This window comes from Euwallacea fornicatus, chromosome 22, assembly GCF_040115645.1.
Source record: "Euwallacea fornicatus isolate EFF26 chromosome 22, ASM4011564v1, whole genome shotgun sequence".
Lineage (NCBI taxonomy): Eukaryota > Metazoa > Arthropoda > Insecta > Coleoptera > Curculionidae > Euwallacea > Euwallacea fornicatus.
Window position 1 is genome coordinate 3,287,456 of NC_089562.1, and position 25,055 is coordinate 3,312,510.

The 25,055-nt window shown below is 37.6% G+C and overlaps 1 protein-coding gene across 2 annotated transcripts in view; it reads right to left on the reverse strand.

The window, feature by feature from the left end:
- Window positions 1-25,055, reverse strand: part of LOC136346169 (protein apterous-like) — an 85,044-nt gene that overhangs the window by 30,686 nt on the left and 29,303 nt on the right. The window lies entirely within an intron of this gene.

Here is a 25,055-nt window from a genome sequence, read left to right on the forward strand (position 1 = left end):
ATTAACAACAACCGAGTCGAAACTGCTCCAGAGCAAGTTTTTTGCCGAAGAATTTAAATTTACATTTTAGTACGTGTAGGTATTTTCATCGAATATGTTCAAAATGAGGTGTAAATAGTCTCAAATAAGATTTGTCGTGGTGTAGTGGCGTGTGCTAAAAATCACGCGGGCTTAAATCCGAATGTGCTGGCGGCCATTCTGCTAAAATATGTCATCGTCATTTGTCCGCTCGTTCGCAGTGGATGAGTTGACTTTGCCGTACTAATTCTGACTGTATGAAAATTCGAGAGGATGATTTAAAAGGCAATCGCGCTGTTTTAAATCCGATTATCCCGACGGCCTTCCTAGGCGGGATATATGTAGGTATCGGATTTAGATTTGCCGAGAAGATGAGACTTTAAAATTTCTTCTCCTTCTTCTTTCCTTAACAGTTATTTTCCCATTAGCCATGCACAAAAACCGCAGCAGAAATAGCTAAAAGCCTTAATCATGTCATTACCAATCGTGGGACTGGACAAATGGCACCTAATTTCTTCACAACTCTAATAGAACTTTTTACAACAATTCCTAACTTAATTTGCCCCTGAATGCATACCGTGTGTCACATGTTCGCTTTTTAAACACTTCCTAACATGAATTACCAATACTGGCAAAAAGGGTGTAATTTAACCCACTTTAAACGTTAATTAAGTTACTGTTTTCACATATTAAGCGATATCGTCCGGTAGTTTTTGTCTGGTGTGACCAATTTTTTCCATTCACAAAGTGGATAATAATTTTCGCTTTTTGTTGAATGAAGTCATTATTTTTCTCCGGCAATAAAGCAGCCCATTATTTCAGTGCGATCGCATTGTTCTCGGGGTGCGTAATGACACCTGAAAAAATTTGTAACGGAAATACGAGCAGTGCTGTAAATTAATTGGATTTGGTTAGTTTACGATTGTGACCAGGCACGGTGCCTCTAATTGGTGTCGTCAGTTCCGTTAATGTTTGGAAACTCATCGAGAAATCTATTAAAGAGAGAGCTTATCATCGTTCGACATATAGAAACGTAAGCCGAGGAGAAGTGGCAAAGTTGCGAACGAAATATGAGAATCCTAAAAGAAAAGACAGAACATTTTATTCACGAAGATCTATTTGAAACAAAGTTGTAAATGGTAATTACCCTTGAAAGGTGGAAGCAGTAAAATAACGAAACCTGGATGTATTTGAAAAGAAAATCGTGCCTTCTCCAATCATAATTTAACCGCACGTGAATCATTAATACAGCTTAGCTCAGCAAGTGCTGATAGGACTACTAAAGATATCAAGAGAATCTGACATTTTTGAACGTGCCGAAGCATTATTTATTGATGATGTTGCCATTGTTGCCTTTGACCATTGATTGCCGCAATTTTAGTTTGTCGTTTTAAGCTCAAAATTGTTGTAGACTGATAATTCCTGCATGTCGCGATAAAGCTAACAGGGCACTTTATCGAAAAACTCACCTGAAAACCTTTCATGTAATATTACAGAAAAATGGGGCGATAACATTTATCACGACCCAATAATACGTGTTTTGAGTGCACCGAGGCCTGCAATTATGAAAAGTGAAAGAGATACGGGAATTAGCTTACACTGTCAACTATATTTTTTCCAGTCGGTTGAAAATGATATATTAAGGCCTTGTTCCATTTTTAGGTACCCTTATATCTTCGGATTATGAATTGGCACATGTAAAAGCGTTCTTTATCGTATGGCGAAGAGATTTCGAAATAAAAAAAAACCGCGAGGAGAATGTCGCCGTGTAGGATCAGCACGAGGAAGTCGAGGTGCTACGCAGTTATCGACCCATCCTCAATGGATGTGTCCTCGAGTTGTCAGACTTAGGCGAAACCTCACGGAAGATGACCGAGCGAAGGCATGACGATTTCCAATAACATTCTGTCTGAAAATCCAGAGAAAACCATAATCATTTGATCATCGCTATTAGTACCCACGCGGAGATACCAATCTTCCTCATAAAATTATGAACTCGTTAATGCTTACAATAATCAAAAGGATAATAAAATAATCCACGAACTTAATGATAACCACAACCGACATATATTAGACGTGAGTTAAAATAAACCCGACGTTATTATTAACTTGGCCAATTAAATATGGTTTTAACCACCCAACAACGTTTCAGTTATGACGGCACAAGATGATGGAAGTTACTGTGAGAAAACGTCTTCGAGACGTCTCTTAACCTATCGATGATAAGATCTAAAAAACGGACTTCAATAAAAATATCATGAGGCACCCAGACAAATGCAATAAAAATTCTTTCGGATGGAAGTCGAGGAAACTAACGTGCTGATCATGATATGTGAAAGGATACAGGATGGGCAAAGGAAACGTGACTGGACATGAGGGTTTTGAATTATTCCATGTTTCAAAGAGAACTATTTTATTTGAAGACTATCATGGAAAAATCCTCGATTAGAGCAATAAACTTGAATTTAATTACGCACAAAGGTGCGTAGAAAATGTATCCTCCTACTATTTTTCTACACGACACCCTGTATACCTGACATTACAGGCTTCATATCTTGATGCTGTAATTAGAAATCACGAGAATATTATACTTTACGGCAGCCCGTATATGGAGGCTGACGTGAAATTCCCTCTGCGGGAGCCCAACGAGGCACACAGAAGTCTCTGGACGTGACAACACATCAGTAAAGTACTAAAAATGTTCTGTGCAGGTGATGTAAAAGTAGAAGAACTGAACTGTAGTTTACGATTTCATTTACAGGTGAAATTTGCCTAAGAAATAGTCCATTTTCTCCTCTTCCGCTTTTTCGATTTTTCCATTCGGAAGCTCTGCTCAGCCTCTTATTTGGACAAAATCATAATTTCACCTTACAGCAACAATTTCTCGGGGGAATTTTTGATTTAATTAAATTAAATGAACGATTAGATTAAATCGCGTTTTGGCGGCGAGATTATTTTACATTCATGACTCAGATTCAAGACTCAAAATTTTCGCTAGTTCGGATTAGTATCGCATTTATGGAGTTTTTCCTTGTCTCTTTAAATTAATTTAAAACGCATGAACTTTATCAATTTTTGAGGGTCCAGACCGACTCTCAGAAGCTTCAGGCCTGTTCAGATCGAACGTTTTCTGTTGGATTTTATGTCGTTTTCCTGAATTATTTTCAAGCCTATTTCGTTCAACATAAAATTTGAAACTGCCACCTTCCTGACTTCTCACCTCCTTTCATTCCCTGCAAATTCTTTTGCTACACCCTGAATCTTTATTTCCTCCGTAAGATTTTATCGTTCATTTTGAATTTTCGTGTACCAGCTATCCGAAGCCGTACATTTTTCGTAAACACAAATTCAAGGGGCAGAAAAATGCCCTTGAAGGAGTAAAAACAAAATATAGAGCCTGTTTTCTTGAAAAAGCGTTCTGAAAGCTGCCGTCACGCCACTGACTTTTAGGTAATAAAATAACCACTTTGCATTGAATTAACTCGAACTGTCCTTAGGAAATTTGGAAGGTTTGCGAAGATCCGAGACCCGCTTAATGGGAAATTTCATAGTGATTTATAATTATCAGTTCAGGTTAATTTTTAAAATGGACTAAAAAGGATCCTCATAATTCGTACTAAGTTCAGAGGCTTTTGGATTTTTTTGTATTCCAAACTTGTCTCGTCGGAAATTTTAGTGGTTCATTTTCAAACTGAAAACCCGGTTTTATCGCAATATCAATTAACTCGAATTTACCTTAGGGGATTTTAGAGTTCTTTGGAGTAACCTAAAGATTTCGATATTGCATTAAAAATTCAATGAACTAAAGTGATTTAAAAGAGGGTTTATCTGCGGTTTAGGGGCCAGAATCTAAAAATCCCTTTTTTGGAAGACAATTTTAGAGTTTTGAGTGAAACTCGTGTTCGAGAGAAATCCAAATTTGTCCCATAAGAAATTTTAGGGGGCGAGATCGTTTTACGTTATTTTTAGATTTGTTTTTGGCAGCTTTGCTTCGAAGACTCACCACTGGAAAACTAATGACATCCTCGTGGGCAACTCGGCAACGGTGCCAGGTACAAAGTTTCCAAATTAAACAGGGAATTTTGACGGTAATCTTGACTGCATCGGAGTATTTTTTGGTTGTCAAGTCACTTCAACCCGCAATAAGTCTTGTAACCAATAGAAAGCCCATATGGAAAAAGGCGGGAATCGTCCTTTGAGAGCTATAAATCAACTGGAAGCGAACCAAACGGGACTGTCAAGATCTTCGCGGCATTATGTAGATTTCGTCCATACAATGCCCCATTGTCTATAGTCCCATAAGTGGTCCGATATAAACGTATGGGACAGCTCAATGCATACATATGTATGTATGTGAATGGAGGCAGACCTACCTGTATTATAAATTCAAAATGGTGAGGATATAGCTAGACAGAGCATTTTTTAACCCTGGAAGAGCCATATTAAACGCAGTAGCTAATGTGAAGAGCTACTGCGAGAGTATACGGTTTCCTTATCAGATGGTATGACGAATTTTATTACGCATGCAAATTAGGTAACCTGTTGGAATTCATTCATCATTTTGCTGGAAAAGACCATAAAGAGTGAGATATGCGCTCGCGTAGGTGTTTTATGGGGTTCACTTGAAGAGTGATGCTCTCGTGAGCACAACCAGTAGTCAGTTTAGGTCACGTCTCTCTTTAATCCAAACTCCAATATCAATGTTATCATGTTCCTAGCTTATCTAAGACACAAACCTCCTGTCTACGGCCCCATAACTATAAATCTTCGTTTCTTCACACGGTCCTCGTAAGTATCAGCAGTGCCATAAGACACCTACGCGACTACGTATAAAAGAACTTATCAAGATATATGCTACTACGCAAAATGATGAATGGATTCCACCATTCTGGGTAATTTGCATGTGTAATAAAGTTTTATATCTCATCAGATAGCGGGGCCATGTTGGCAGCACTGCTCCTACAATTTGTTCCGTATCAGCTTACACAGCGATATCTTTGCATCTTTATTACCGACTCGGACACTCTACATGGCAGCTATGTCGCGTTACGTCACCTGACTTACGATGAGGCTTTTCGCTCAGTTGTCGCTCGTCTGTCTCGCTTTAGTGAGGAGGGATTTGTACCGCCTCGAGGGGGGCGAAGAAATCATCTTTTGATCTCTATTGGTAGAAACTCAATTGCCGGTGAAACAGGGACGATGCAGCTACCATTTCACAGAAGTGCGAACCACAAATTCACTCATAGGAGTTCCGACATTCCCCTCTTTCGCTAGGAGAAATCGGCTTCGAGGCAATTTTTTTTTCCGGAATTTCCTTCAATTTTTGTTCTATTTTAGACCTCTACGAATCAAAAGCTGAATCGGACAAGAAACAGGAGTGAAATAGGAATCATTTTATGCAAGAAACGAACCTGAAGAATTCGCAAGCAAATCTTCGCAGATTCGTTTGTTTCAATATCTTACTGAAATAACAGTTTAATTTTAATTAAAATTTTCAATTTTGTTAATTAGTAAAGAATACAAAACAAAAATGTAATCGCACAACACACATATGTACGTGAATTATAACTTGCAGTTTGGATCTTTGCACGTGGGTCATGCATACGAATTGTATATATCAAATCAATTCAAGGTCGACATAAAATATGGCCAGTAGCGTCTCAAGAATTTTCCTCTTTTGGGCTGAAATAAAAAAGCTGATACGACGGAGACGGATAAAAAATTAGATCAACAACTATTAATTCATGAACTAAACATCAAAAAACTTAAATTAACATAATGAAAACTATTTACAGTCGTACGAGACATAGTGAAATCATTAACGTGTATTGTCATGTCCCTGATCGTGTTAGAATTGTAACAAATTACCGATTCAAAGACATACGTTCATACCACCATCTTTATTCTACCCGCATATATTCTTATTGCCAATTTCGCCCGTTAGTCTAATCGGGAGAAAACATGCATATTATAGCTCTGTATTTGTAATTTGAATATTGCGTACCCCCCACACACGCAAGATACGTACATCTTACTTAATTCGACACACGCGCAAAGATCTAAAGTACAAACGGTAGGGGCCATTTCTCAGAAGCAACAAACTTTAAATTCACCCACAGACCCTCCGAAATATCTTAAATTTTTTAGGAGAAATGAGAAGCAAGCCACTGATTTTTTCGAGGAAAGTGGTTGCATTTCAGCTCTTTGTTTTCTCCTATATATAGAAGTTTAATTACATAAGCAACAAGAACAGAGCAAGTGACATTTCATAGAGGACATTTGCTAGCAGAAGTTGGGAAAATTCTTTAATCGAATAATATTGATGACAGAAATGAGACCTAACCCGCCGACTTTTCAACGGCTCTTTTCGACCTCTGGAAATCGGCATTTAATCTTACAAGACACAGAGGCGGAGCGGATACGATTTCACGGAGACACTAAAATCTTAAATTCACTCGCAACCCCAAAGAACTTTAAAAAATTTATTAGGAGAAACGGTAGGCAAGCCACTGAATCTCAGACATAACACATTTTAATTTTTTTTTAATTTCTATGAGTGTCTTCTTCATAAATAGAATTTCATTACTTAAGATACAGGGGCGGCTAAGTGGTAGATCTCCATAGAGGCATCAAATTCATTTAAGTATACTGGAAACTCACAAAACAAACTTACAGCATTTCCGAAATTTTTGGAAAATCACTGACGTACTATTTGCTTTACACTCTTTTATGTTTTGGGCTCATGGTTAAGTATGTTTTTTTTTTAATTGATTTATCAGCGCCGTTTTCAAGTCATGGAATCCACCAATTCCTCGCGACCTCCAATTTATTTAAATTTATTTCTTCTATTAATATATTTTTTCTTTAAGTGCACCTTAAGTACGGCAGATATCGGAATAGTTGGCAGGCATAAAAGAAGCAATAAAGTTGCCAAATCATCTACATCATAGACAATAATAAAAGATGCTTATTCGTGCCACCTGGGGCTTCGACTCGTGGATTTACATTTGGTACGACCATCAATGTCGGTTTATGTTAAATGCGACTATCCGGTGGGCAATGCGTGTACAATAATTAGCCATTATCTGCTGCACTGGGCAATCGAATTTATTCACTCATAAAAACAGCGAAGATGAAGATATTGATATGAAGATGAGCAGACATTTTGGCCCTAGAAAGTTATTGCTATTATTATCAACATTGCTACCTATATCGATCTGTTAGCAATGCGTATCAACAAAGTTCCAGTAATTTTTCGTTTATTAGCTATATCGAGGTGGCCGCGTTCAGCTGCATGAGCAAGGATTCCTGATGAATGACACGCTACCATTTAGATGTACATACACGTATGTATATACAGAGTGTTTCGTAACTGCGTGTAGAAAACTTAAAAGCGTAATCTTCGGTGCATTTTAAATGGAAAATGTCTAATAAACGAATGTCCGCAAATGCTTGGTTTTCAAAATTTGGTGTATTAAAGTATACAAAAAAACAACCGTTTTCCTTGAATATTTCCAATATGATCCGAATTGGATTTTTGAATTTTAGCGTGCGAATGTTTAGTAACAAGCCTCATATTTATATGAAACTCATATTTTTTCCATGCGACATTGGCGTACGGTTGGGATATCTTTATCAACCTATTTACACGCGATATGTACGACACTGAGTTTGCCTTTAGTTAAGAACAATTTTTATTTTCTTTGCTGTTAACATAATCGAAAAAAATGCAGGAATACTTTACTAATAATTGATCAATGCAAGGTTTATTTCAAAATCGAGAAAAAAAACTTAGTTGAATATTATAAAAACTGTTGAAAATGACTACCATTACTGATAATACAAGCTTGAGTCCTACACTGAGCTGTTTTACGAGCTGCTATAAAAATATTATATGTATGAAATATGTATATTATATTTTACTGACAAAAAGATTAAAAAACGTTTTCATATGATTTTTTTTATGTCAATAAAAAACCCGATTTAAGCCACATTGGAAATATTCAAAGGAAAAGTTTTTTTTGTATATTTTAACATCTTGCATTTTGAAAATGTAACGTTTGCGAACATTTATTTATTAAACATTTTCCACTTAAAATGCAACCAGTTATGCGTTTAAATTTTATACACCTATTTAACAAACTCCCTGTAAATAGCGCTTCCAGTCACCTTTGTTGCTGAATAATTAAAAAATAAAAAAAGGGAAGAAATACGTGCATGTAGATGGCAGATCTAACGCGCGTCCCTATATATTTCCGGAAGAAATCGTTAAAGTATGGGTGTCATTTGGCTCATTAGTTTCGCCTGGCTCCACGCCACTGGTGTTTTCGGCTTCTATTTGTTCCACTAGTTTAGTTTGAGTTTAAGTATCACGAGGCTTAAATTACTTCGAAACTCTGAATTTGGATTTCGAGGCCGAATGACGATTTCGGATAGTCTCAATATTTTGAAGGATATCACTTACAGTGAAATTTCTGCAAATTTAAAAATGGGTTCACCTCAAAATGCAAATGTAGAAGACACAAATTTGGATTCACTAATTTCAGCGCGTGTCTGGAAATGCTTCGTTAGCGAGATAGAGGATGTTGAAGCTGGAAAATGGCGTCCAATCTTAACTTTGCAGCTATATGGTATGAACTTATGACGATTTCGATGTGTCCAGGGAAGTTTTTAGCAGATTGAAAAGCAAAAAATCAGAAGGTCGTTGATTAATAAACACTCCATGAATGGAGAAAATTTACCTTAAAACTTTGGAAATTTTTGTTTCCGCGGACATTTCTGACAGACTTCAAAGCAGAAAATCATCGATGGTTAAAAGTCCTATAAACCGAGGAGAACTTTTCGGAACCTTTTCAGGCTCTCATTTCCTGAAAGTTTTCTGATTGGTTTCAAGTGGAAAATTGTCCGTGAAAAGGATTCTTGGACGCGACAAAAATGTCCCGAACTCGTAAGGTCCGTTTTTAGGCGATGTTCGCCTAAAATATCAGTGGAACAATATAAAATGTCGTTAATAATAATCAACATCAGACACATGTTTAATAATATGCTGAAAGCTGCAAGGAGTGTAATAGTTTCAGTTGCATCTGTAGCGCTCGTATCACGGCACTCAATATTTTTGAAGAAAAAAATCGAGCTTTTCGCAAAAGCTCTAATTGAACAAGATGCGAAGTCTATAGGTTCGCTTGCAAACAGATTGAAATCCCGAATTTAAACATCGTACTGTATATTAGTGGTTGTATTTCTGGAATCACTCATCACATAAAATCCTACCGACCATCAGCATCGGCATATAAATATTGCAAACCTACTGGACCATGCAAGTTTATGTCTCTAAAATATGCCTCGGCCTCCATAACCTACGGGAACGAAATGATTTAGTTGTCATCATCTGAGAATCACCTGCTGCTCGGAGGTCATAAAATTGCAATAAATTGGAACAATGTTGTCACGGTTGTAAGTGCATTTACGAGACAGGTACGCCTGTTCGTTAGGCTCTAAATAAGCCGTCCGAAGAACTGATATTCGGATTATCTTTAGTGGGCTATAAATGTTATACGCAATTAATGATCAGCGACAACGGACCTCACGAATTGTGCGACTTTGGCTTAAGCCAAAGTCGCACAATTGCCGCTCACACTTGACGAATGGGGACATCTACATGAGAGCTTTCAGGAATCTTGGTGATGAGTTTATTTCACTTCAAAACCCATTCATCCTTGACAACCACGTCCCATTCAACCTAAACTGGACGACAGTCGGAAAAACTTTTCTACCATTCAGTGCATATTTGGCTTCACGTCTGATTTACATTACTGGTATTAGTTTTCAAGGGTTATCTCAGAGCGCAGCTGTTCCCAAAGTTATCTAAATTAATTAGTGGCTTATGGGATCTTCATTTCTCGTGCCATCGTTGCCACATTAGCCCATCTCGACTAATGGTCACGATTTGACCATTTACCACCGACCGAGAGACTTATCTTCCGATGAATTGCTCCTGTTGGAAATTTCGTGTCAGGAGAAAATCGCTTTTCGAAAGATACATGTTGCGATGACGTCACTCGCCCTGATTAATTGTCAAATAACGTAATGTGCTGTTTGATTGTTCTGAGCCCTTCGGTGGTCTCCAAAATTACCCGCTCTAATTATCAATTATCCTATTACCAATTACCAGTTACCAATTAATCCTCCTAATTTAACTTTCCATATGCAGAAATCTTGAAGATTTAGTTATTATCGTACTGAAGTCATGCGAATAATATATAGGACATTTATGGACAGTAAAGTGGAGGTTTTCATGTCGATGGCGATTGGTTCAGGTTCAGTGGTCCCATCAGGATGATGATGGCTTTATTCTGAATTGCTCTATTTGCTAGCATTCTTGCTTTTCTTAGAAATTCCTTTTTTGATTGAAAAGTGCTTTTTCAGATATTTGTCATTCGCTGACTTTATCGCGTACCTCGCAAACTAGTTATTCAACATTAGGCATTTATATGCGTGTGTTATTATAAAGGTTGATCAGTACTAATAATAATATTAATAATAATAATAATAATAATATAATACAGGCGAACGAAGGTTATGACTATTTTTATTACTTTTTTTAGACTGTTTGACGACAGAGCGTTGATGGCACGCAGCAGTGTTTTGCAATTTTAAATTGCAATTTTAATTAAATTTTAAAGTCTCGGATGGCCGAACAATTCTCAACTTTTCTTTTTTGTTTGCCACTATCAACTTCTTGATCATGATGGCGTTTTCAGGTTTTTCACGGTTATAGAGAATCCCCAAACCGTGCGAATCCCCGCTTCTCAGGGACTCCACGTTCATTCCGCCAGCTTCACAATTTCTTGGACGAATTCCTCTCCTGATGTCCTGTTTGCTATAATCACTCCAGCGAAATGCTCTCTTCAGTCCCGATGGTTCCGATTCCCTCTTCTAAATACAGATTTCGGCCCTTGATTAGATGGCTAACGGTGCGCGTTGCTTTTCGGTACTCCGTGTACCCGTCCAAGTTTTCTATATGTTCTTCAGGATGTGACATCTGGGAGACGTAACAGACCATCTTCCTTTGCATATCCGTTCTGAACTAAATCTTTGGATTTATCGCATTGATGTGTGTTAAGAATTTTATAAGTTCAGATGCTTAAGGCACACAAACAACAAAAGGGGGGTTCCCACAGCGAAACTTGCACTTTTAAGTTGTTCCGAAAAGGAAGTCATTAATATAATCGGAAATGGTCTACGTGAATCGCGAAAGTTGCATAATGATACATACGGACATATCTGGTAAATACGGCTAGTACGGTACTATAGCATAGAATAGTTCCTGAAGTGAAAGAAAGGAGCATTAGTAGTTACTTCATAAATATAAACATGTTTTGCCTCACAGACAGGAAAATATAACACCTCAAAGAAAAGTGTAGTAAGTGGCTTTGTGCTGTGTGACGATGCAGAAGCTCCATATTAGCACCATTCATATGGAACACGTACTAAGACGATGTCCTAGGAACAGACAAGCATCCGACAACAGCCGTCCTCCGGGTAAGAATTCGGTACTTACTAGAACACCAAATGTCCCACACGGTGTATAACAACAAAGAAACGCTAGAAAACTTAGACCTGTGGCCTCAAACACACCGAGATAGTTCACCTATAGGCGAAGCGATCTGTTAAAGGTACATGATAACCTTCAAGGCACAGCTACATTTAGCTAGAAGGAGGAAAAATATCTGGGGCTGTGCTTAAGCACATCTAAGTATGGCTTATCACGTGACCATGAGTGCAATATAGGCACAGCGTTTCATGGGTGTGGTTGGGAGGGGATGGCCAGAATTGGGAAACCGAATTTTATACAGTGCGATGCAGGTGATTTCGTGAAACCGTTCCAGAAAACTGTAGATTCATAAAGAAACGTGTAATATCTGTGAAAACCGACAAGAATTTCACTCGCCGGAGGAACGAACCTCCAGGATGATTGAGAAGTAAGTTGGAAGGAATTTTTATACCGCACGGACACAAACACAGAACACGGATCAATGAGTGAAGCTAAAAGGGGTGACACAGACCATCACTAATGACAGAGTGTTCGGACCATACTTACATTAAGTCGGCGAGATAAATTGGGGTGAGTGCTGGTATTACGAATCAAGAAACATTGGAACACGTTCATTTCAATACGGAAAATTTACTGACATGAGGACTAGGGACAACACTGAGTGTGGCAAAATAGCGAATGCACACGACACACCAATATTTCTGATAAGTGATGACAAGGCCTGGGGTGCAATCCCGAGGGGATGTTGGAACCAACAACGAGGGAAAAATTCACGTAACTTACGGCTGAAAATTAATCCCTTTTCTGTAAATTAACAAATCGTGATAATATCCAGCTGGATATTAGTTTAAATGGAGACATGCAATTACTGTTAAAGCACCGGCATAATCCAAGTACATACGTGCGAAATGTTCAGTAAACACAAGAAATATACATTGATTTTATCGTCTTATAGCTAGGAAACACGCGGTAGCATGGTCAATATCTGATCCGTAATGGTTTACTGATTAGAAACCAATATATTCACTTCATGATTTTAATTATTGGTCTGCTCGCATTCCTGTTTATTGTTTGATAGGAAGTTATGGTTATGGATGAGACGATTGCATCTCTTAATTAACAGTTCCATGCTATTGGAATGTATATTTTTCTACATTGCGTGCCCAATTTGAATGTTATCGCTTTACTTTTTCTTTCGAGTAATCGGATTAGGAATGATTTACTATTATAACTGTTGTAATGAAACTTAATTTTCTGGTTATATGGAAAAATGCTTGGAGCCAACTCGTGTGATTTTAATACTAAATCCAACTTAGCTGTATGTAAACAAGCAACAACTTAATCTGCAGGGAATTAAAATAATAGGGCTGTCAGAGAAACAAAGCAATTAAGCAATAAATCACAACTCTATGTCACGCAGCTTAAGAGCATGCTGAAATCAATCGAGTTATTTGCTTTGGCCTGCGAAATAGGAATTTCAACATTCGCAATGACCATTGTTGGGAAAAGTCTCGAAGTATGACACAATATTAGTATTATTAACAATACACGGGTATTTGCATAAGTATTATTATAATAACTAAGTGTTTGAAAGCCAGTCAATTAAAAATGCATCTGTCTGAGTGGTATTTTTGCATTCGAAAGTTCTGACTTGTGCACAATCGGGAAACAGTACTTCTAACGGTACTAGAAAATCCCTTCATCACGATTTTGTCTGCAATGAAGATGCAACAATAAATCACATTTTGACCAGAAAAGAGCGGAAGTGAACCGTCGCATGATGAGTGCAAGAAAATCCGTATACACAAACCCATTGCATGCAGGATTAAGGTCTTCCATCATATTACATTGCCTGGTTTTGCAGCTTATACCCAGTAATTTGTGCTTAGCGATTGTTATTGTTATAATCACTCTACATGCACCTGGATTTCGGTCCAGTGGATTTACAACAGGAATCGAGCGTTAGAGCATGAGAGGGACAGCAAACACATTTAGTTTCACCGTAGAAAAAATACTTTCGACTCATTTTAAACTGACTTGAACAAATCCGACATAGAGTTTGATGATTTCTATAGTTGTCCGATTAAACGGTGCTTCCGCCCGCAAAACATCTCTGAAAATACCGGCCCAGTTGACATACGCCCGCCTCATTGGAATAACCGATTTGCGCATCTCGATCGGGTCACATAGTTCCGAAGAGCTCCGAAAACGTTCGATTCTGTTAGGCTTGTCGCTTTCGAGTAAATTGGTCCGGTTTTCCTTCTGAATAGTTACAACTTCCTGATTTTGAAATGACGTCAGGAAACGCATTTCAAATTCGACAGAAGAGGTTTAAACGTAAAACGTTTAAACTTGAAGAAATCTAGAGGAAATGTGGAGCCCGGTAGTCAATCCCTCATCGATTCGCCAACAGCAGATCCAGTCCTAGGCATGCAAATGTAGACAAATTAAGAAATCGTTTCCTTAGTCGCTACGGACATGTTACATTTGGAAATTGGCGGATTCGGATCTAAAGATTTTGCAGTAATGAAATTTACAAAAAATGTAGAGACGCGCAGTCTCTCTTATTTAAAAGATCGTTGCTAATATTCTGACGGTATGCATTGAAAGTTCGATGTTTTAAAATATCGATACATTGAAAAATCCCTTCCTTCGCCAGTTTAAACATGTTAAACTTGAAAATTTGCGAATTGAGTTCGAAACGTGTTATAGTAATGAAACTCAGAGAAACGACGGAGAAAAGCGCGGTGTTCCATGTTAAAAATTCCCATCGACCTGTTGATGGCATATCCAAATTTACATAATTCTTTCCTTATTGTTATAGAAGTCTAAGTCGACAACCTTAACTAGGAAAATGCGCAGTTTAAAAAAGCAAATATTTGTCGTTGCGGTTAGCAACAACTATTAGCCCTGGAATAGAATAAAATTGCTGTTCTTCCGAAAATTCGTCGGTATGAAATTCGATAAAGAATCGAACGGAAATAGGAGAGAAAGTCGAAGAATTTCGACGGTATTGATGCCGCGAAATAAAAAGTCATTAACGCGCAGCTGTGCACCTGAACTAGCCCGACAACAAGGTTCGTGTGAGTTATGGTTAACTTTTACGCATTTAAGTTCGTCAGGTGTTTTACTTTTTCATTTCAAGGAGCTGATTACACAATCCTTTTCGGTTTTTATTAAATTTTAACCCAAAATCAAACCTGTTTGGCAAACATTCGCAAATGTTGACAAACTACCATCACATCTCGGAAACACCCATGTCACCACCAATTAGCAAACCCACTCGACCTCCGAACACTAAAACCGCGGTTCTGTTTGAAACCCTAAACCTACGTTGTAGGATTTTACATAAATTGACTTATACATAACAGAACAAAACATAAGCATTAAAACCAATTTCGCTATTTACGACTTTCATGTCTCCCCACAGTAGTGGGCAACATCAAAGGACTTGTCAAGGAAATTTAGCTTTGCTTGTCAAATAGCGTTTAAATGACGATGACGATGACGATGGCATTCTCTTCTCCGTCTGCTTCTCAAGGCGTAGTAGTTCTCGTTGAAAGTAAAATTGTTGATCTACCGAAAATGCGCGAGCAATAATAAAATTGTTTGTCGGCGGAACAGGTTTCAGTATTAAAATGTTTGGTTTGACTTGACTTCCTGAGTGTTTGGATTGCCCAGTCGTGTTTGTTCAAATGTTTTCCCCGAGTGGCCTTAAGTAGCCTTAATGATTTTTGTGTTTTTATAATAAATGAGTTTGATAAATACGGTTTAAGCCACACAACGTTCGCACGTTTTTGCACGGAGCCAAACGACAGGTGTAATATTACTTCTCTGTTTTATGAACTTATATAAATGAGTTTGCACCAAAGCGACAATAAATTTCATGCATTTTTTCGGGTACGGAATTAATTGCATTTCTATACCATTATTAATAACCCCCCAGTAAACCAATACATATTTTACAATTAACAGCGAACCAATAGTAAAAAATACGTTTTATACGGCTGATATTTTATGAAATAACGACCTTCGTGTAGGCTACAGTAATTTTAATTAAATTAATATTTTAATATTTTATGAGTTCAGCAGCGTTTCTTGTCAGGCATAAATCAATGGTAATTGTTGTTATTTAACGTTTCATAAATGCTAAATTTTTGGAAAATATTAATGATTTATGAGATCGAGTTTTTTAGCTGCGATAATTAAAAAGCCGTCGATACGAGACAGAAGCAATGGGGCCTTTTTTCGTTTAATTGGAATTGTTTCCTTATATGAGGGTCATAATATATCAGGTAATTTAATAAAGGTGAATTTTACCGTAAAAAGTGGAAACGGCTGGAAAATGTGATCGACGTGGAGTGGTACCGGCAGTCGTAAAAATGCACCAGGATATGGGTAGTGATGGTCAGTAATATTATATATTTATAGGTGTTTAGCGTGAAATTCTAACCGGAACTGTCTTCTTCGCCAGAAATATATTATACTTTTTATACATCTCTATGTAGTTGCTATGTCGCCCGAGTGAGTTCAATAAAACCCCTTCTGACGCTTCTGGATTGCCGCTACGTTGCCGGATTGGTTTATCAGAGCTAAAGGGCCGCTTAAAAACTCTCACGCATTTACCATCCGATGACACGATGAAGACGATTCGACGAGTCCCATGCCATAGGGCATCACACAATTTTTAAGTAACTTTAACTTCGTTATTTGTCGCTCATTAGCTCACTTTTTTCGTCGATACTTACTTATTAACTAACTTACAGTTTATATCTGGCAATTACGAGAAGGAGATTAAAAAATCTTTCCTGCGATGTATCCGCCATCCGACAGTACAAATTTTCAGTCTTATCCGGTCTTTTATGTTTACAGGCTCACTTTCCTGTTTAGTATTTTATTTTTAATGAATTTGCAATTTATTTCGAGAAATTAGTATCGTAAAATACCGGATTCATCGCTTTAATGATTTCTGGTAAAAAGTGCCTCTCCAACCCACCCGCTACCATTAAAAAAAAAAGAAAATTCAGGTAATCAAGAAATCATGAAACAGTAATTATATAATTATAATCCATTATACACTATTTGACATCACAATTAGGAGTCGAAAGTCATAAAACCCCGATAAACCATGGTCATCTCAAAAAATTTTGTCGTTATCTTAGAAAATATAGACTTGTCAACTCTAAAAATTATTTTTGGACACCCCGTATGTTATTTCGCGAGTTTTACCGCATGCGCGGCTAAACTAGTGCTTTGTTAGCAATTCTTCACAAACTTGTAGGGATAAAGCTTTCGTTTTTCATAATATCACCAAACGAATCAACGACTGCGACTGTCAAATTGCATATCTAAGTGTAAATATCTCTAGAACGGTTAAAGATAAGGGTGAAACATTTCATATAAAAGGTGTTCAGAATTCATGGTAGGGCCTAAAAATGCAATAAAACGTAGGACATTTCGTTTAAAATAAGCAAATGCCGCTATCTTGAAAATACTTTTAACGTGCGTCCCCAAACGACTTAGGTACATCCTCCGATTTTCAAATTTTTTCAAATCATGGTTTTTTGGCAATCCATTCTTGGAAGACCACTCTGTATAGCTTTATCTTTTTATACGCCTTATTTGAATTTCTTTATAATTTTTATGTTTTATGATTTTTTTTTCGTTGTAGCCTGTGTTGTTAATATTATCGACGTTCATATTTTAAATAAACATTATATAAAACTTTTAAAAAAATTGTTTATTAAATTTAACTTTCCCCTTGTTTAAACTCCGCCACTGACACTACATTTCACGCGCACTATCGTTGTTGAAATTTTATGACTTGTTGTGTTTTTTAAGGGTCCACGGTGAGCACGAACACTGCGAGAACTACCCGTGCACAATGAACTGTCCCTTGTATTGGCAAACAATGACGGTTCACCTCATTAATATAAAATCGTGTTTATAGCTGTTCTGTGCTGCCAAACATTTTAAAATAAACTATAATTTCATTAATATTTATCATGATGGTGTAGTGTCAACTCACAAAAAAAATACATAGTTTTCTTCGACAAAATATAACAAAACAGGTTTTTTTAGTAAAAAAGATACGTCCGCTCTCTTGCATTCCTGTGAAGTAGTAAATACTTGCTAAATGTGACAGTTGAGGCGAGTTGGTGTGTGTCCACAGCACTCGGAGAGTGCGACGTTTGCCGCTATTGGCTGGGATCCATCCGAACATTGGAGAAACCTCACGAAAGGAACCTGTAAGGCGGGTATGGCCAAACTCGTCTACAGGTTTGAATGAGGTGCTTGGAGAATGTCGAAATTCAAACTGTCATAAGTCCTCCTTCATCGTTTGATTGAGCATTTGAGTTCTGGGTACTACTAACTTTTCGATCGCTGCGGCATCGAGCAACCGTAAACGCCTAACTAGAGTGTTGGGGTAACACAGAGAAACGAGTTCGCAATGCTGGTAATTTTGAGATTAACAGCATAGACAGAAGTGTAGAAAAAAGGAGGACTCAGAGGCCGTTGTTCGAGCTACGGTCTCGGTAATAATCCGGGTAAAAAATCAGCTCCCGTTCGGTCGTATATAAAGTAATTCAAGAAAAATACCGGCAAATCGCAGCGTGAGACAAAGTTTTCTTAATAAAGTAAGCAAAACATGCAGCCTTGCGACCGGTCCATAATTTAGCCACATGACAAAGTGCGGAATCCGCAAAATACACGACTCGCAGCGTCCTCTGCGGGGATATTCAAACAATCCGCGTCTGCCGACACGGTATCCGAAGAAAATGCGGGGCTACTGTTTAATATGACTTCTGATTAATTGCACTCGTCCATTATTAATGTTCAACTTCTTTCACTACCGTGCTCCAAGGTATTTCTACCCATTCGACGTAATGATTTCAGTTTCTCTCCAAACGACTCGAGATTTTTCCTTATCCGCTTTCTGAGGAATAATTGTTATGTGTCCGATTCATCAAGGTGTCTTCGGGGTATTTCGGGGATATTTTTGCTCAAGATGGCTTAATGGAACACATTATTTCTTATCTGAAAATCTCCGTCTCGTGTATTCGAAACTCTCACGGAAAAAGTAAGATGAGGGTACACCACATACCCTCCGTCCGGCATGCGAATACGAAAATATCTCAAGAGAAACTGCAGCGGTGTTATCAAAGGGTTAACGTGCGGACGAATTTCGACGCGTCCGTCTAACGCGCTTCGTTCGAGTTGTTTCGGCAAAGTTCGGACACTGCTGGTCCAATGAGAGCGGCGGTTGAATGATGCGAGGTTTTGGACGCATCTAATTCGTCGCAACTATCACGTTACGCGAGTTCGCTGTAAAGTGTGCGACCAAAATCAATAAAACGGAAGAAGTGTCTAAATTTACAGAACTTTGAGATGTTCCACGCTCGATTGATTTAAATAATTTTTAAAGCGTTTTTTAATCAATTTCCCATTTCCTTCTAACGGCAACTTTCCTCTTTGATGCATTGTACGTTCGGTCCATTCTATTGGTTTTCCATTTCAACGGTCGATATCCATGTTCGTATTCCACTACGTGCTTGCAGGTAGGTATAACGTTTATCACTTTTGCAGTTTATTAAACTCACTTTTCTCCGCCTAAAGAAAAGGAAGAGAAGATGCGTTTATTGTTTGATGTGGAGTAATCGGTGATCTGTGCATCTCGCCAATGTTGCGGTTTTATCCACCATCGTGGCGGTATTGTAAAATCGACCGTTTTAGGCCACTCATTCATTTATTTCGATCACTCGGACATGTACATTTGGAAAGATCGAGTCCGCTCCGGTTTAAACACGCAACTCAGGACTAATCGCTTAACTTAATGGAAACAATTACCCCCCCTTTATTGCACATCAACATGTTTTTCCTCGTTTAAATTCCATGAAGACTTTTAATAATCTGCGGATATAAATGGTAATGATAAAATTAATAAACGAAAACCATTAGTCTGTAATTTGTTTTTTGGGAAAAGGAGACTTAACATATGACTGTGAGACTTTATAGTCCAACGACTATAAAGTATAATTTATTTTTGATTTATTCATAATCAGGAAACAGAGCGAGGCTATAAAATATCTTTCTGAATTATTAATGATATTATTATTATTAAATTCACAACTTTCAACAAAAAAAATTAACTAATAAGTCTTTTACGATGTAGGAATTATATTGTGAATGTACCGTAATAGCTGTTGGAAGAATGGGAAATCAGTTTCCACCGAAGCTTTATCGGCATAGATTTCGATACTAAAAATTGACCTTAATTTTGGGGGGGACAAGATCACGAACATTTTAGATAAATCGCTGGTCCTAAGCCGAGACGTGACCCAATTCCAATCAACTCAACCTCCCGATCTTGACCGTATAATTAATTTCTAATCAAAGCAACATTTGTTTTATTAGTTCGTTATAAATGTGTTTCTTTCCATATCCTTACATTTTATAGCTTATTTCTGATGGGGCGATAAATTACATTTGACTAATAGTAGGAAGCCGAATAGGTAGTAAAATCAAAATACAAGTTTAATAGCGATATTAGCGCAATTTTTTGGAAATAATTTATTTAAAAAATGACCCATTAACGTCACGGATTTTAATATCCGTAATAAAATTATCCAAGATTTCACATAATAACTTTGATTAAGTGTATCTATATACGCAACAACTATTGAGCAAGTATATTGCCACAAGTTCTTTTTCATAAAAGCGCAAGAGTGGTCAGTTTACTGTGCTTTCTAGTCGTACTCAATCAAGGAATTCTTTTTGAGATAATACCAAAGGAACCGGTCCACTTCGTAGATGGGCCTGACCCATTTACCGAAAGTGAACTTAATATCGTGTCATTAGAACCGGTCCTGCGGTCAAGGACCAGTGCCAATGAGAACCCACTTGTGTTTTCGGGTTCATGAATTATGTACACAAAAATCTTAATTCCCTAGTGACCTCTATAAGCTGATGAATACTTAAATTAACATGTTTGAGGCAATTTTCATTCAGAACAAATTATCGCAACGAACAGGCCTTGTTAAATTTTCCTACTTGGGTGAACGTCTGTTTTAAAACGCGAATAAAATGGGAATTTCTCACAGAAACAAGAAAAATGTCGTGAAACGGCAAGTTCTCAGGATGATTGTTATTTCTTCATTTATATACCTAAGCAATTGCAAAACGAGCGTAATATTTTAAGCACGAACTTTTATTCCGATTACGTTTCTTTATTGCGGAGTTCAAAACCTATTAAGTTTTATATCAAATTATTCTCACATCGAAAATTCCTACGCAAATTGATCTGAAAGCACATAAAAAAAATCTTAAAATTACTAAGACCCGGTTATATAATGATAGCTTAACCTTGGTCCAGCCGAACTCGTACATTGCTGAGACTCTTAAGAGATTTGACGATGTTACAATGACGTCGATTTTTTTCGCTCAACCAAAGTTTACATCAGCCGGTAAAGTTGTGATTGATCATTCAGACCTATGGAATGTATCTACAAAACTGTAATTTTTATAGATATATTCCATTAACCTCCTTCTCCTTCTTCGATGTTTTTTAATCTGACGAGACATCCATCAATGGCATACTTCGATTTTTCCTTGAGCCCTGCACCTCCATCTTCCAATTTTTAAGTACGGACCTGTCATCTTTTGACTGTATTTCCCCAACCCAATCCAACGAACCGTCACACGATTGCACGTTGCGACTCTTCATTTCAACTATGATAAAAATTCTCTGCATGAAATTTTAAGTCACATTTTGAACTTGACTTTAAAAATATTAGAAAACATACTAAGTTTTTCAACATTTCGTAAACCAGACGAAATTTACCGGCACCGTTACCGAGTTTCAGTTTATAATTAACTTAAGCAATTTTTGTCTCATTTAACCGACCTTTTAACTCGGTTTAAGTTAAGAGCTACGAGGCGGCAAAAATATATAAAATCCCTGTACGTTCGATCATTTAATAATGACCCCATTAATTTGACTTTTCATTAACGTACGATTTCGCGCGTTTTGACGGTTGATGAGTAGAGTCGACAGCTGGCGCCTTACTCATCGTAACGTCAATTTTTGACAAATGATCGGTATCTGACACTTATTACTGTCACACATTTTGACATAAACCAACTGAATTCCTTGGCGACTCTCACAATTTTTGACATACAAGTTTGACATACAAGACAATACAAGTTAATTTAGTGCGAATCCACTTAGAGCGATTAGAGAAACTTTCAAATGAAGCGTAAAAATGATTTATTTCTAGGTTTTTGGAGATGCAGTTGACGTAAAAACGTTATAACTAACAAACATATTAACAAGCGATTAATTATTTACATTTTATTAACCCCTTAGCCGTGATTGCGCGTTAAACAGTCTCTATTGTTGCTCGTTGCCATTAATAGGTCTGTATGTTTAGCAATCAATTTCGAATCAATTAGGAAGAAACTCTAATATGATGGCGTAGAATTTACAACTTGATTCACATTATTTACGAGTTAATGATCATTGAAATTGCCTTGTCTTCTCAGAAGTGAATATACATTTAAAAATGTTATTATTGATAATGAGATGTTTGTAATTCTCTCACCGCGAACACCACAAAACCTACAGGAACAAGGCGATGATCATTCCCATACTGCCACACTGCTGTTAAGTACCACCTGTTACTGACTCATAGGAGTCGGATCCTGTTTGTCTTAAGGTGTTCCTGACGGAGAATTACGAGTGTCTTATAATTAACCGGACTCGCACACGGCAGAGCCTTCAGAAACAGCCACACTGTATATGTATAGCGGAACTGACGTGTTTTCTATCTCGTGCTGCTGAAAATGATAATCATATTTGTCATTTTCCATTCCATTCCATTCCATTTAAAGAATACGTTGTATATCAAATATTTTCCCATCAAGGCTTGAGCATATCTCCTCCGGTTCTAAATATAACCGAATCCCTCCCATTTAAAGCACTCTAAAAGTGATTTACATTGAGCTGGTGCAGTAAATTGCGGTCTAAAACGTATACAAATAAACTGCAAGTATGATTTAAGGGGCAAAATTTGTCTCTAATCGTTTCAAGAAGTCTGCCTAGGAGTATTTTTAGAGAAATTTGCTTAATTTATTGACTACTAATGCTATAATTGTTCGGCCTGTGAGATTTGAAAGTTTCAATTAGTTTGCAGCGGAAGTTATTACTGAAAAGGTGACACATTAATAGGGCCAATTTTGAAGATTTGCGGGTAAGGCATATGCGTCTTAATGTATTAACAACCTTAAAGACTCTATGAAAAGGCACCAGGCAATATGCTCCTGTTTCCATTTTACCTGCCCAATTCAATTTAATTAAATGGAAAACAAGTCATATGGTTCAAAACATTCAATAGAGCTTAATAGAGCGATTTTATGGAGGGATAAATTAGCATGAAGGTGATCAATAAACCACGCCTCACAACTTATGAGGACCGAGCTTGGGAGGATAGCTCCGGAAATACCGAATTTAACGTTTAAAGAAAACGCATTGGGAAATATTAATTATTTCGCAACGTGGTCTCCTTTGAAATCGACACACTTTTTCCAGCAATGTTCTACCTTGCTGATGGTGAGAAACTTCGAAAGTTTCAAAATAGGCTTCAACCTCAGACCCCGCCCCTTCGTCATTGGCCAACCTCTTTTCACCGAGCTACTTTTTCGAGTTCGGAAATTGAAAATAATCTGAGAGAGCTAAATCTGGCGAATAGGGTGGATGACGAAAAAATGCGAAACAGGTTGATTAATTTTCGTCATCACGAGGCTGGGAGTGCGAACTGGCGCGTTGTCTTGATGAAACAGGACTTTCTTTTTCACCAATGCAGTCGCCTTTCCCTAATTTTTTCGCTCAAACGCTGCGATAAATTTGTATAATATTTTCTGTTTATGATTTCTCCCTTAGGGAGATAGTCAATAAGTCTATAAAAGCATTCACTAAAACCGGCCTCAAAGCATATAATCACCGTAGCACTCTCGGACTTTACGCATAAGCTTTTTGTAAATGCAATATAGGAACATTTCTAGCAAAAAAATCTCGACTCCAAGTCAAGTCGGACACTTTTGGGACCGTCCCCGTAGGCAGTCTAAACCAGACTTCTCTTAGTTTTGAGCGCTCATTCAGGTCTCTCCGTAAAAATCTTTACTCCTTTTTGGTCTTCGTCAATCGAAACGAAGTATTCTGAGCTAATGGAGAAAATCTGCCACTGACTTTTAGGTACCTTCTAAGGCACCCAATATGCCCGTTCGTCCCGCAGCAGGAATTAACTTTCGCATGCATATCTGCCGTTTTGGTTCGGGTACCGGTACCAGTCGGGCGCCATGTGTGGGCCTGATATACAGGAGACAAAGTCAAACAAAAGGAGCTGGCGATTGGCTCTCGCAATCATGCACTTCGAGGAAATTTGATCCGGCATCGAGACAGTGTCCCCGCAATAATGTGCCATCTTGAACTGCGGTCGTGCCGCGATTTTTTGCCACCGTGTATATCGTGACAAAAAAAGAACCGTTTTTCTCGATGGTTATTCGCCCAATATTACAACACGTGAGGGGTTTTGTAGCAGGAACCTTAACGCATTTGGGTGACCTGAAAGGGAGACATTTCAATAGCACAATTCCTGGATACGTAATTCCCTCGTTACTTGCATGCCGACATACGCGTTTCAGAGGTTTCTTAATGAGATGCATGAAGTATAAAATAATTATTTTGCTATTCAAATAAAACATTTAAACACCAGGCAATGCATACCTGCACTAACACGTACATGAAGTATGTAAAAATAATCCATTTGTTGCACGCTACATCGATGCTGACTTTAAAGCATGGAAAAATTGATCAATAATCGGTTTCGGGGTATGATGAAGGAGTTAAATTTGAGCCCGATGGATCTCGTAAAACTGCTCAGATTAATCTTAAAAAAAAAAAAAAAATGAATTTATTTGCTCGAAGACGTTACACATTTCGCTACAGAAAAAATTGAGCCTAAAGAAGATGATGGGGACGGGAGTGATTAAACAAATGAGGGAAAAAAAGTACATGTAAAACTGTACACCGCGTACATTTTTAATCTCCCTTTGACTGGACGGACGGGACGACTTAAATAAAGCGGCAGATTTAATCCTCTATAAAAGTGTCTTAATATATTAATCATTATTAATAGCTCATTGAAAGCGTATAGTGGCGATTACCAGCTTGAGAACTCGTAAGTTAAGCGCATTAGTTTTCACAATATAATTTATTGTTCCGAACAGGTATACACACGTAAAAAAACAACTCATATGAATAAAATGACTTTGAGAATGGGGATTTTCAGAGTTCTTGTACGGGCAAAGAAACTGCTGTTGGAGCCCGTTTTAAGCGAAAATGCCCACTTGAAGGCACGTACCTCCAAAAGTCTTGCTATTTTAAATAATGAAGAGAAATTCTGTTAGACTATATGTACATGCACCT